Below are 12,693 nucleotides of genomic sequence, written 5' to 3'. Positions count from 1 at the left end.
TGGGAGGGACTGGGAGGGAGTGGGATGGGACTGGGAGGTACTGGGACAAACTGGGACAAACTGGGATGAACTGGGAATTAGTGGGAGGAGGCTGCAGTTCCCAAAGCTGCCACCAGGCGGAGGCAGTGAGACACTGGGAGTTCATTGGGAGGGACTGGGATGGGACTGGGACAAACTGGGAGGGACTGGGATGGGATTGGGATGGACTGGGAGGGACTGGGACAAACTGGGAGGGACTGGGAGGGGATTGGGATGGACTGGGAGGTACTGGGACAAACTGGGAGGGACTGGGTTACACCTACAGCCTGGCCAGGAACCAGACCCTGAAGCTGGCCGTGGTGGAGAAAGGTGCTGGGAGGGCACTGGGATATACTGGGATAAACTGGGATGAACTGGGAATTAGTGGGAGGAGGCTGCAGTTCCCAAAGCTGCCACCAGGCGGAGACAGTGAGACACTGGGAGTTCATTGGGAGGGACTGGGAGGGGATTGGGATGGACTGGGAGGGACTGGGACAAACTGGGATGGACTGGGAGGGATTTCAGAGGCACTGGGATGAACTGGGATGAACTGGGAGTTACTGGGAGGACGCTGCAGTTCCCAAAGGCACCACCAGGAGGAGCTGGGGAGACACTGAGAGCTCATGGATGGGGTCTGGGATGAACTGGGATCAAACTGGGAGTTACTGGGAGTGCTGGGAGGGCACTGGGATCAAACTGGGAGGGCTGGGATCAAACTGGGATCAAACTGGGAGTTACTGGGAGGCACTGGGATCAAACTGGGACAGACTGGTATCAAACTGGGAGGAACTGGGAGCACTGGGAGGGGACTGGGACCAAACTGGGAGAACCGGGATCAAACTGGGGGGGACTGGGATCAAACTGGGAGGGACTGGGAGCACTGGGAGGGAACCGAGATCAAACTGGGATCAAACTGGGAGGGCACTGATATCAAACTGGGAGGAACTGGGAGCACTGGGAGGGCACTGATATCAAACTGGGAGGAACTGGGATCAAACTGGGAGGGACTGGGAACACTGAGATCAAACTGGGAGGGACTGGGAGCATGGGGATCAAACTGGGAGCACTGGGAGGGCGCTGATATCAAACTGGGAGGACATTGGGATCAAACTGGGAAGGACTGGGATGAAACTGGGATCAAACTGGGAGCACTGGGAGGACACTGGGATCAAACTGGGATCAAACTGGGATCAAACTGGGATCAAACTGGGAGCACTGGGAGGGCGCTGATATCAAACTGGGAGGAACTGGGAGCACTGGGAGGACATTGGGATCAAACTGGGAGGCACTGGGATCAAACTGGGAGGGACTGGGAGCACTGGGAGGACACTGGGATCAAACTGGGAGCACTGGGAGGGGACCGGGATCAAACTGGGATCAAACTGGGAGCACTGGGATCAAACTGGGAGGGACTGGGAGCATGGGGATCAAACTGGGAGCACTGGGAGGGCGCTGATATCAAACTGGAGGACATTGGGATCAAACTGGGAGGGACTGGGAGAGGGCTGGGATCAAACTGGGAGCACTGGGATCAAACTGGGAGGGACTGGGAGCATGGGGATCAAACTGGGAGCACTGGGAGGGCGCTGATATCAAACTGGGAGGAACTGGGAGCACTGGGAGGACATTGGGATCAAACTGGGAGTTACTTGGATCACACTGGGATCAAACTGGGAGTTACTGGGAGGCACTGGGATCAAACTGGGAGGGACTGGGAGGGCACTGATATCAAACTGGGAGGAACTGGGAGCACTGGGATCAAACTGGGAGCACTGGGAGGGGACTGGGATCAAACTGGGAGCACTGGGATCAAACTGGGAGGGACTGGGAACAAACTGGGAGCACTGGGAGGGGACTGGGATCAAACTGGAGCACTGGGATCAAACTGGGAGCACTGGGAGGGGACTGGGATCAAACTGGGAGCACTGGGATCAAACTGGGAGGGACTGGGATCAAACTGGGAGCACTGGGAGGGGACCGGGATCAAACTGGGATCAAACTGGGAGCACTGGGATCAAACTGGGAGGGACTGGGAACACTGAGATCAAATCGGGATCAAACTGGGAGGAACTGGGAAAACTCCATGCCCATATAAGGCAAAAAATGGGCGTGGCTTAACCCCAAATGCACAAATTTGGCCCCAAAATCGCGAAATTTTTCCGGATTTTTTTGGAGTTTTTTTTGGGAATTTTTTTGGGAATTTTTTCGGGGATTTTTTTGGGGACATTTCTGATGATTTTGGGATTTTTTTACCCCTCCAAAGCGCGGAGGGACCTGGCGTCCATCGTGTCCGAGATCCTGATGTACGTGCTCATCGTGGTGCTGACGCTCTGGCTCGCCGCCGAGATGCTTTACTGCTACCGCAAGGTGGCGGCCGCGTCCCCGCCCCCCGACAGCGCGTGAGTGGGCGGGGCCTAAAGGGGCGGGGCCTAAAGGGGGCGGGACTTAACCAGGAGGGGTTTTGGGGGAAAAAAATGCAAAAAACTGGGTGAGAAAAGGGCGAAAAATGAGGAAATTAGGAGGGAAATGGAGGTTCAAAATGGCGGAGGGGGCGTGGCTTAAAGAATGGGGGCGTGGTTTAGAGTGGGTGTGGCCTAAGTGGGCGTGGTTTGGGGCTTTTGGGGGGAACTTTGGGGATTTTTAGGGAGGATTTTTTTTATTAATTTTGTGGCTTTTTTTGTGGGAACTTTGGGGATTTTTAGGGAGGATTTTTTTTTTTTTTCTTTACTTTTGGGATTTTTCCGGGTTGGAATTTGTGGGAGTTTTTTTGGATTTTGTTCTGGATTTTTTTTTTTTTAATTTCCGGGACATTTTGGGGTGGATTTTTTAAAAAAAATTATTTATTTTTTATTTTTTGTTTTATTTGTTATTTTTTATGTATATATATATACATATAAAAATATATATATATATTTATACTATATTTAAAAAAAAATATAATATATATTATATTGGGTCCAGAACCCAAAATATATATGTTTTTATATATATTTATAATATATATTTTTTATTTTATTTTTTTATTTATATATATATATATATTAATATATATATGTATATTTTTACATATATATTAAAATATATATATTATATTGGGTCCAGAACCAAAAAGATATATATTTTTATATATATATATAATATCTAATTTTTTTACTTTATTTTTTATTTATATATATATATTAAAATATACACCTGTATTGACATTATATTAAAATATATATATATATACATAAAATATATATTGTATTGGGTCCAGATCCCAAAATATATATATTTTTATATATATTTATAATATCTAATTTTTTAATTTTATTTTTTATTTATATGTATTTATTAAAATATATATATATATTTATATTATATTAAAATATATCTATATCTATTAAATATATATTATATTGGGTCCAGAACCCAAAACATATAGATATTTTTATATATATTTATAATACTTTTTTTTTTTTTAATTTACATATGTATACTAATATATATATTTATGTTATATTAAAATATATATATATATATATATATATATATAATATATATTGTATTGGGTCCAGAACCCAAAATATCTATATTTATAATATTTATTTTTTATTTTTTTTATTTTATTTTTATTTAATTTCTATTATTCCCCCCTCAGGTAGGAGTACTTGGCCATCACCTCGGAGAGCAAAAAAAAATATATATATATAAAATATATATTATATTGGCTCCAGAACCCAAAATATCTATATTTATAATATTTAATTTTATTTTTTATTTTATTTTAATTTTAATTTCTATTTTCCCCCCCTCAGGTCGGAGTACTTGGCCATCACCTCGGAGAGCAAAAAAAAAATATATATATATAAAATATATATTATATTGAGTCCAGAACCCAAAATATATAGATTTTTTTATATATATTTATAATATTTATTTTTTAATTTTTGTTTTAATTTTTATTTTTTATTTAAATATATATATATGTATATTTATATTATATTGAAAAAATATATATATATATTAAATACATATTATATTGGGTCCAGAACCCAAAATATCTATATTTATAATATTTAATTTTATATTTTTATTTTATTTTTATTTTAATTTCTATTTTTCCCCCCCTTTAGGTCGGAGTACTTGGCCATCACCTCGGAGAGCAAAGAGAATTGTGGTGGCGTCCAGGTGGCCGAGTGACCCCGAGTGACCTTTGACCCCCGAGTGACCCCGAGTGACCCCGAGTGACCCCTGAGTGACCTTTGACCCCTCTCCCCAGGCCCCCCCCTGCAATAAAACCCCCCTGGGGGGCCCCTCCCCCACCCCTGACCCCGCATGGCCCGACCCCGCCCCCACCCCAAATTTGGCGGGAAAAAAAAAATTTAAAAAATTCCAAAAAAATTTTTTTGGGGAAAAAAAAAAATCCCAAAAAATTTGGGGAAAAAAAAATCAAAAAAATCCCAAAAAATTTTTTGGGGAAAAAAAAGTCCCAAAAAATTAAAAAAATCTCGAAATTTTTGGGGAAAAAAAAGTCTCAAAATTTTTGAGGAAAAAATCCCAAAAATTTGGAGGGGAAAAAAAAAATCAAAAAAATTTAGGGAAAAAAATCCCAAAAAATTTTGGGGAATAAAAAATCCCAAAAAATTTTAGGGAAAAAAAAAATCCTAAAAAATTTTGGGAAAAAAAAAATCCCAAAAAAATTTTAAAAATCTCAAAATTTTTGAGGGAAAAAAATCCCAAAAATTTAGGAGGGAAAAAAAATCTCAAGAAATTTTTGGGGGAAAAAATCCCAAAAAAATTTTAAAAATCTCAAAATTTTGAAGGAAAAAAATCCCAAAAAATTTTAGGGGAAAAAATCTCAAAAAATTTTGGGGAAAAAAAAAAATCTCAAAAAATTTTTGGGGGGGAAAAAATCTCAAAAAATTTTAGGGGAAAAAAATCTCAAAAATAGTTAGGGAAAAAAATCTCAAAATTTTTGAAGAAAAAAATCCCAAAAATTTGGGAGGGGAAAAAAAATCCCAAAAAATTTTTGGGGAAAAAAAAATCTCAAAAAATTTTGGGGGAAAAAAAAATCCCAAAAAATTAAAAAAAATCTCAAAATTTTTGAGGGAAAAAAATCCCAAAAATTTGGGAGGGAAAAAAATCTCAAAACATTTGGAGGGGAAAAAAATCCCAAAAATTTGGGAGGGAAAAAAAAATCCCAAAAAATTTTGGGGGGAAAAAAATCCCAAAAAATTTAGGGAAAAAAAATCTCAAATTTTTGAGGAAAAAAGTCCAAAAATTTTTGGGGGAAAAAATCTCAAAATTTTTGAGGGAAAAAAAAATTCCCCAAAAAATTAAAAAAATCTCAAAATTTTTGAGGGAAAAAAATCCCAAAAATTTGGGAGGGAAAAAAAAATCTCAAAATTTTTGAGGGAAAAAATCCCGAAAAATTTTTGGGGAAAAAAAAATCTCAAAAAATTTAAAAAAATCTCAAAATTTATGAAGGAAAAAAAATCCCAAAAATTTGGGGGGGAAAAAAATCCCAAAAAAATTTAGGGAAAAAAAAATCCCAAAATTTTGACGGAAAAAATCCGAAAAAATTTTAGGGGAAAAAATCTCAAAAAATTTTAGGGAAAAAAATCTCAAAATTTTTGAGGGAAAAAATCCAAAAATGGAGATTTAAAAATCCCAAAATTTGGTGGGAAAAATCCCAAAATTAAGAGAAAAAATCCGCAAAATTTTGAGGGAAAAATCCCAAAAACTGAGGGGAAAAAATTAAAAAATTGGTAGAAAATATCTCAAAACTTGGGGAGAAAAATCCCCAAAAAATCCTTTAAAATTCAGGAAAAAATAATTCAAAATTTTTTAAAAATAATTCTCTTATTTCGGTCAAATTTCTTCAAAATTTGGGAGAAAATTCCCCAAAATTTCACCCCAAAAATCCCAAAATTTTGAGTAAAATCTCCAAAATTCAGGACAAAAAAAAATCCCAAATTTTGGAATTAAAAAATTCCCAAATTTTTGGGAAAATTCCCAAATTTTTGGGGTCAAATTTCCCCAATTTGGGGTTGATCCCCCCCCCAGTGTGAGAGGAGTGCGCATGTAAATGAGCTGTATGCAAATGAGGCGTATGCAAATGAGAGACATTTAAAAGAGCAATATGTAAATGAGACAAGAGGACAAGACCTCAACAGCACTTTATGCAAATGAGGGGGTGTGGCAATACAAAAATGAGGGTGATATGCAAATGAGGAGTGTGTAAATAGATGTAAATGAGGCGATATGCAAATGTTATCGTGGCCAGGTTGATATGCAAATGATATGCAAATGAGGCAGAGATGAGAACTGTAACCGCGGGTTATTTATTATGTAAATGAGCTGTACATAAACGAGCATTATGCAAATGAGCACTGACACAGCCGCACAAATGCACATCTAAACTTAATGGCGATATGCAAATGAACCTGCAAATGAGGCGGGGCATGCAAATGAGCACCGAGCACCGTATGCAAATGAGCACCGCCGCGCCAACACATCGCTGTATGCAAATGAACGCCCGTATGCAAATGAGTGCCATAATTAACGGATTAATTGTGCCAAGCCCCGATATGTAAATGAACATGCAAATGAACATGCAAATGAGCTGGACTGCCGAGCCTCGAGTCCTTGATGTCGCCGATATGCAAATGAGATTTATGCTAATGAGGGACGCACAAATGGGAACAGAACGGGAGGCGGGCTATGCAAATGAGCTGTATGCAAATGAGGTGGGGTAGTTTGGGGGTTGATGGGAGGTTGATGACGTCATCGGGGTGGGGGAGGAAATTTGGGGCCAAATTACCAAATATGGGCATCGATGACGTCACCGGGGGGGGTCAGGGGGGATTTTGGGGTGAAATTCCCAAATTTTGAGGTGAAATTCCCAAATTTTGGGGTCTCTGGGATCATTTTGGGGTCAAATTCCGGAATTTTGGGATTCCTGGGTTGATTTGGGGTCAAAATTTTGGGATTTTTGGGGTCCAGGTGCAATTTTGGGGCGGAATTCCCGAATTTTTGGGGTCCCACGATCCAATTTTGGGGCCGATTTCCCAAATTTTCGGGCTCCATTCCCAAATTTTTGGCTCCCAATCTCCGATTTTGGGGATAAATTCCAATTTTTGGGGTCCAATCCCTGAATTTCGGGTCCTGATCCCAAATTTCGGGGTTCAATTCCCAAATTTCGGGGTTCAAATCCCAAATTTCCGGGTTCGAACCCCGAATTCTGGGATCAAAATCCCAAATTTTGGGGTTCTGATCCCGAATTTTGGGGTAAAATCCCAAATTTTTGGGGTCCCATCCCCGAATTTCCGATCCCATTCCCAAATTTTGGGGTTCCCGGGTTGATTTTGGGGATCAAAATCCCAAATTTCGGGGTTTAAATCCCCAATTTCCGGGTTCGAACCCGGAATTTCCGTTCCCACCCCAAGCCCCGCCCCATTTCCGGCCTCCCGATGACGTCACTTCCGCCATTCCCCCATTTCCCCCCCCCTCCAAATTTGGGGTTTTTGGGGCGCCCGGACCTCAAATTGACGCCTCGATGACGTCATCACGCACCCCAACCGGGTTTTTAAGGTTACCTGATGACGTCATCACGCACCCTAACCGGTTTTTGGGGTTACCCGATGACGTCATCACCACCCCAGCCGGTTTGGACCGGTTTTGGGGTTTTTTAAAATTATTTTTAGGATCGACCTCGTTTTTTAAGGGTTTTAATTAAAGGGTTAAAGGGTTTTAATTAATGTTTTTGGCGCGTTGATGACGTCATAAAGGGGGGAATGAAGGGGTGGCGGCGGTGACGTCATCGCCGCCCAAATCCCAAAGAAGCCGCGGCCGAATTTGGGGTGAAACAGCTCCGGATCAGGTGAGGGAAAAATGGGAATTTTGGCGGGAATTTTTGGGGATTTTGGCGGGAATTTGGGAATTTTGGGGTGGGGGGAAATTTGGGAATTTTTGGGATTTTTTTGGGATTTTTTGGGATTTTTTTGGATTTTTTTTGGATTTTTTTGGGGTTTTTTTTGGGATTTTTTGGGGATTTTTTTGGGATTTTTTTGGGATTTTTTGGGGGGATTTCTTTGGGTTTTAGGGGAAAAATTGGGGGATTTTTGGGATTTTCTTGGGGGGTTTTTGGGGGGAAATTTGGGAATTTTGGGGTGGGGGGAAATTTGGGATTTTGGGGGATTTTTTTGGGGGTTTTAGGGGAATATTTGGGTGGATTTTTGGGGATTTTTGGGACTTTCTTTGGGGTTTTTTGGTGGGGAATTTTTAGGATTTTTGGGGGATTTTTGGGGAATTTTGGGGATTTTTTTGGGATTTTTGGGGGGATTTTTGGGGGATTTTTGGGGGAATTTTTATGGATTTTTTTGGGATTTTTGGGGGAAAATTCCAGGGGATTTGGGTTTTTTTTGGTGGGGAATTTTTAGGAATTTTTCGGGAATTTTGGGGGGATTTTTGGGGAATTTTGGGGGGAATTTTTTGGGATTTTTGGGTGGATTTTGGGGAATTTTGTGTGGATTTTTGGGGGGAAAATTGGAGGGGATTTGGGGTTTTTTAGTGGGGAATTTTTAGGAATTTTTCGGGAATTTTGGGGGGATTTTTGGGGAATTTTGGGATTTTTTGGGGAATTTTTGGGGATTTTTTGGGGGGATTTTGGGGGGATTTTTGGGGGGAAAATTCGAAGGGATTTGGGGTTTTTTTGGTGGGGAATTTTTAGGAATTTTTCGGGAAATTTTTTTGGGATTTTTGGGGAGATTTTGGGAATTTTTGGAGGGATTTTGGGTGAATTTTTGGTGGGAAAATTCGAGGGGATTTTTGGGGTTTTTTGGTGGGGAATTTTTAGGAATTTTTGGGGAATTTTGGGGGGATTTTGGGGAATTTTTGGGAATTTTTGGGGGAATTTTTGGAGAATTTTGGGGGATTTTGGGGGGGAATTTTGGGGGGAAAATTCGAGGGGATTTGGGGTTTTTGGTGGGAAATTTTAAGGATTTTTTGGGAATTTTTGGGGAATTTTTGGGGCATTTTTGGGGAATTTGGGGAATTTTGGGGGAATTTTCGGGGAATTTTGGGGGGATTTCTGGGGATTTTTGGGGGGAAAATTCGAGGGGATTTGGGGTTTTTTGGTGGGGAATTTTTAGGAATTTTTGGGGGGAATTTTGTGGAATTTTTGGGGAATTTTGGGGGGAAAATTCGAGGGGATTTGGGTTTTTTTGGTGGGAAATTTTTACGATTTTTTGGGGAAATTTTTGGGATTTTTGGGGGGAATTTTGCGGAATTTTGGGGGGAATTTTGGGGAATTTTGTGCGGATTTTTGGGGAGAAAATTCGAGGGGATTTCGGGTTTTTTGGTGGGGAATTTTTGGGAATTTTTCGGGAATTTTCAGGATTTTTTGGGGAATTTTTGGGGGATTCTGGAGCTATTTGGGATTTTTCAGGGGCATTTTTTGGGGTTATTTTGGGATTATTTGGAATATTTGCGTCATTTTTTTTTTGTTATTTTCTGCTCATTTTAACCATTATTTATTTCCAATCTCATTTTTGCCAATTTTGGTTATTTCTGACTGATTTTTTTCCCGTTTTTTTCCCAGTTTTGGCTCCATGGGGCGCCTTTGCCGCTGCTGCCGCCGCCGGGGCCGCTCCAAAAATCGCCCCAAAAATCGCCCCAAAAATCTCCCCAAAAATCACCCCAAAAATCAGCGACACCCCCGGGCCTGCTCCCCTCCCCCAGCCCAGGTAAGTCCCAAAATTTCCATTTTTTAACCCAAAAAATTCCATTTTTTTACCCCAAAAATTCAATTTTTTTACCCCAAAAAATCCTCCAAAAATTCCATTTTTTACCCCCCAAAAATTCCATTTTTTTACCCAAAAAATTCCATTTTTTTCCCCCAAAATTTCCATTTTTTTACCCAAAAAATTCAATTTTTTTGCCCCAAAAATTCGCTTTTTTTATCCCCCCAAAATTCCGTTTTTTACCTCCCAAAAATTCCATTTCTTACCCCAAAAATTCCATTATTTTACCCCAAAATTTCCATTTTTCACCCCAAAAAATTCCATTTATTTTACCCCAAAATTTCCATTTTTTTTCCCAAAATATTCCATTTTTTTACCCGCCAAAAATTAATTTTTTACGCCCCAAAATTTCAATTTTTTTACCCTCCAAAAATTCCATTTTTTACCCTACAAAATTCCACTTTTAACCCCCAAAAATTCCATTTATTTTACCCCCAAAATTCCCATTGTTTTTACCCCAAAATTCCCATTTTTTTACCCACAAATTTCCATTTTTTACCCCAAAATTCAAAATTTTACACCCCAAAAATTCCATTATTTTACCTCAAAAATTCCTTTTTTTTACCCCAAAATTTCCATTTTTCACCCCAAAAAAATCCATTTATTTTACCCCAAAAATTCCATTTTTTTAACCCCAAAAATTCCAATTTTTACGCCTCAAAAATTCAATTTTTTACCCCTTAAAAATTCCATTTTTTTGCCCAAAATATTCCATTTTTTTACCCTCCAAAAATTCAATTTTTTTCCCCCAAAAATTCAATTTTTTACCCCCCAAAAATTCCACTTTTTACCCCTCAAAAATTCCATTTTTTACCCCCCAAAAATTAATTTTTTACCACAAAAATTCCATTTTTTACGCTCCAAAAATTCCATTTATTTTACCCCAAAAATTCCATTTTTTCCCCCAAAATTCCATTTTTTTACCCCCAAAATTCAAATTTTTTACCCCCCAACAATTCCATTTTTTACCCCCCCAAAATTCCATTTTTTACCCCCAAAAATTCCATTTTTTACCCCCCAAAATTAATTTTTTACCCCCCAAAAATTCCATTTTTTTACCCCAAAAATTCAATTTTTTTACCCCCCAAAAATTTCATTTTTTCCCCAAAAAATTCCATTTTTTTCCCCTAAAAATTCCATTTTTTACCCCCCAAAAATTCCATTTTTTACCCTCCAAAATTCCATTTTTTACCCTCCAAAAATTCCATGTTTTACCGCCCAAAATTCCATTTTTTAACACAAAAATTCCATTTCTTACCCCAAAAATTCCATTATTTTACCCCAAAATTTCCATTTTTCACCCCAAAAAATTCCATTTTTTTCCCCACAAAAATTCCATTTTTTTACCCCAAAAATTCCATTTTTTTCCCCCAAAAATTCAATTTTTTTACTCTAAAAATTCGTTTTTCACCCCCCAAAAATTCCATTTTTTTACCCCAAAAATTCCATTTTTTACCCCCAAAATTCAATTTTTTCACCCCAAAAATCCCCATTTAAAATCTCCATTTTTAACCCCGAAAATTTCAAACTTTTCCCCCCAAAATTCCCCATTTTTCCCCCAAAATTCCCCATTTTTCCCCCCAAAATTCCCAATTTTTAACCCTTTTTTTCCTCTCTCTCCCCCCCGCAGCCGCCCCGCCCGCCGATGACATCACCGCTGACGTCGCCGATGACGTCACCAAGCCCCGCCTACGTCATTTGGCCGCCGCCGGCCCTGGTGACGCTCGGGGCCCCTCGGGTGGCGCTGCTGGGGGAGCCCCAGCCCCAAATCCGCTGCTTTTAACCCCAAAAAATCCAAATTTCAACCCCAAAATTAACAAATTTTAATGCAAAAAATTGGGATTTTATAACCCAAAAAATTGGGATTTTATAATCTAAAATTTGGGATTTTATAACCCAAAATTTGGGATTTTTTCGCCCAAAAAATTGGGATTTTTTAGGCCCAAAATTCGGAATTTTCACCGTAAAAATGCGAAATTTTCAAAGCCAAAATTGGGATTTTATAACCTAAAAATTGGGATTTTTTCGCCCAAAAATTGGGGTTTTTTAACCCCAAAAATCAGAATTTCAACCCCAAAATTGACAATTTTTAATGCAAAAAAATTGAGATTTTATAACCCAAAAAATTGGGATTTTATAACCCAAAAAATTGGGATTTTTTCGCCCAAAAATTGGGGTTTTTTAACCCCAAAAAATCCAAATTTCAACCCCAAAATTAACAAATTTTAATGCAAAAAATTGGGATTTTATAACCCAAAAAATTGGGATTTTATCGCCCAAAAATTGGGATTTTTTCGCCCAAAAATTCGGATTTTATAAGCCAAAAATTGGGGTTTTTTAACCCCAAAATTGACAATTTTTAAAGCAAAAAAATTGGGATTTTATAACCTAAAAAATTGGGATTTTATAACCCAAAAAATTGGGATTTTTTCGCCCAAAATTGGGATTTTTTCGCCCAAAAATTCGGATTTTGTAACCCAAAAATCCGATTTTTTTAGGCCCAAAATTCGGAATTTTCACCGTAAAAATGCGAAATTTTCAAAGCCAAAATTGGGATTTTATAACCCAAAAAATTGGGATTTTATTTGCCAAAAATTCGGATTTTATAAGCCAAAAAATTGGGATTTTTTCGCCCAAAAATTGGGGTTTTTTAACCCCAAAAATCGGAATTTCAACCCCAAAATTGACAAATTTTAATGCAAAAAATTGAGATTTTATAACCCAAAAAATTGGGATTTTTTCGCCCAAAAATTCGGATTTTATAAGCCAAAATTCAGATTTTGTAACCCAAAAATCCGATTTTTTTAGGCCCAAAATTCAGAATTTTCACCGTAAAAATGCGAAATTTTAAAAGCAAAAATTGGATTTTTTTAGCCCAAAAATTCGGATT

General features: G+C 38.6%; 2 long non-coding RNA genes across 2 annotated transcripts; both read left to right on the top strand.

The window, feature by feature from the left end:
* Nucleotides 1-270: 270 nt before the first annotated feature.
* LOC135441425 (uncharacterized) lies at nucleotides 271-4,436 on the top strand. Its single transcript, XR_010438486.1, has 3 exons — nucleotides 271-348; nucleotides 2,282-2,417; nucleotides 4,134-4,436. It is a non-coding gene; the product is annotated as an uncharacterized LOC135441425 (long non-coding RNA).
* A 3,082-nt stretch (nucleotides 4,437-7,518) lies between these two features.
* On the top strand, nucleotides 7,519-11,712 carry LOC135441428 (uncharacterized). The gene is made up of 3 exons (XR_010438489.1): nucleotides 7,519-7,882; nucleotides 9,602-9,746; nucleotides 11,434-11,712. It is a non-coding gene; the product is annotated as an uncharacterized LOC135441428 (long non-coding RNA).
* Nucleotides 11,713-12,693: the final 981 nt, after the last annotated feature.

Source organism: Zonotrichia leucophrys, unplaced genomic scaffold (genome assembly GCF_028769735.1).
Source record: "Zonotrichia leucophrys gambelii isolate GWCS_2022_RI unplaced genomic scaffold, RI_Zleu_2.0 Scaffold_288_66664, whole genome shotgun sequence".
Classification (NCBI taxonomy): domain Eukaryota; kingdom Metazoa; phylum Chordata; class Aves; order Passeriformes; family Passerellidae; genus Zonotrichia; species Zonotrichia leucophrys.
This window is presented reverse-complemented; position numbering and strand designations above follow the sequence as displayed.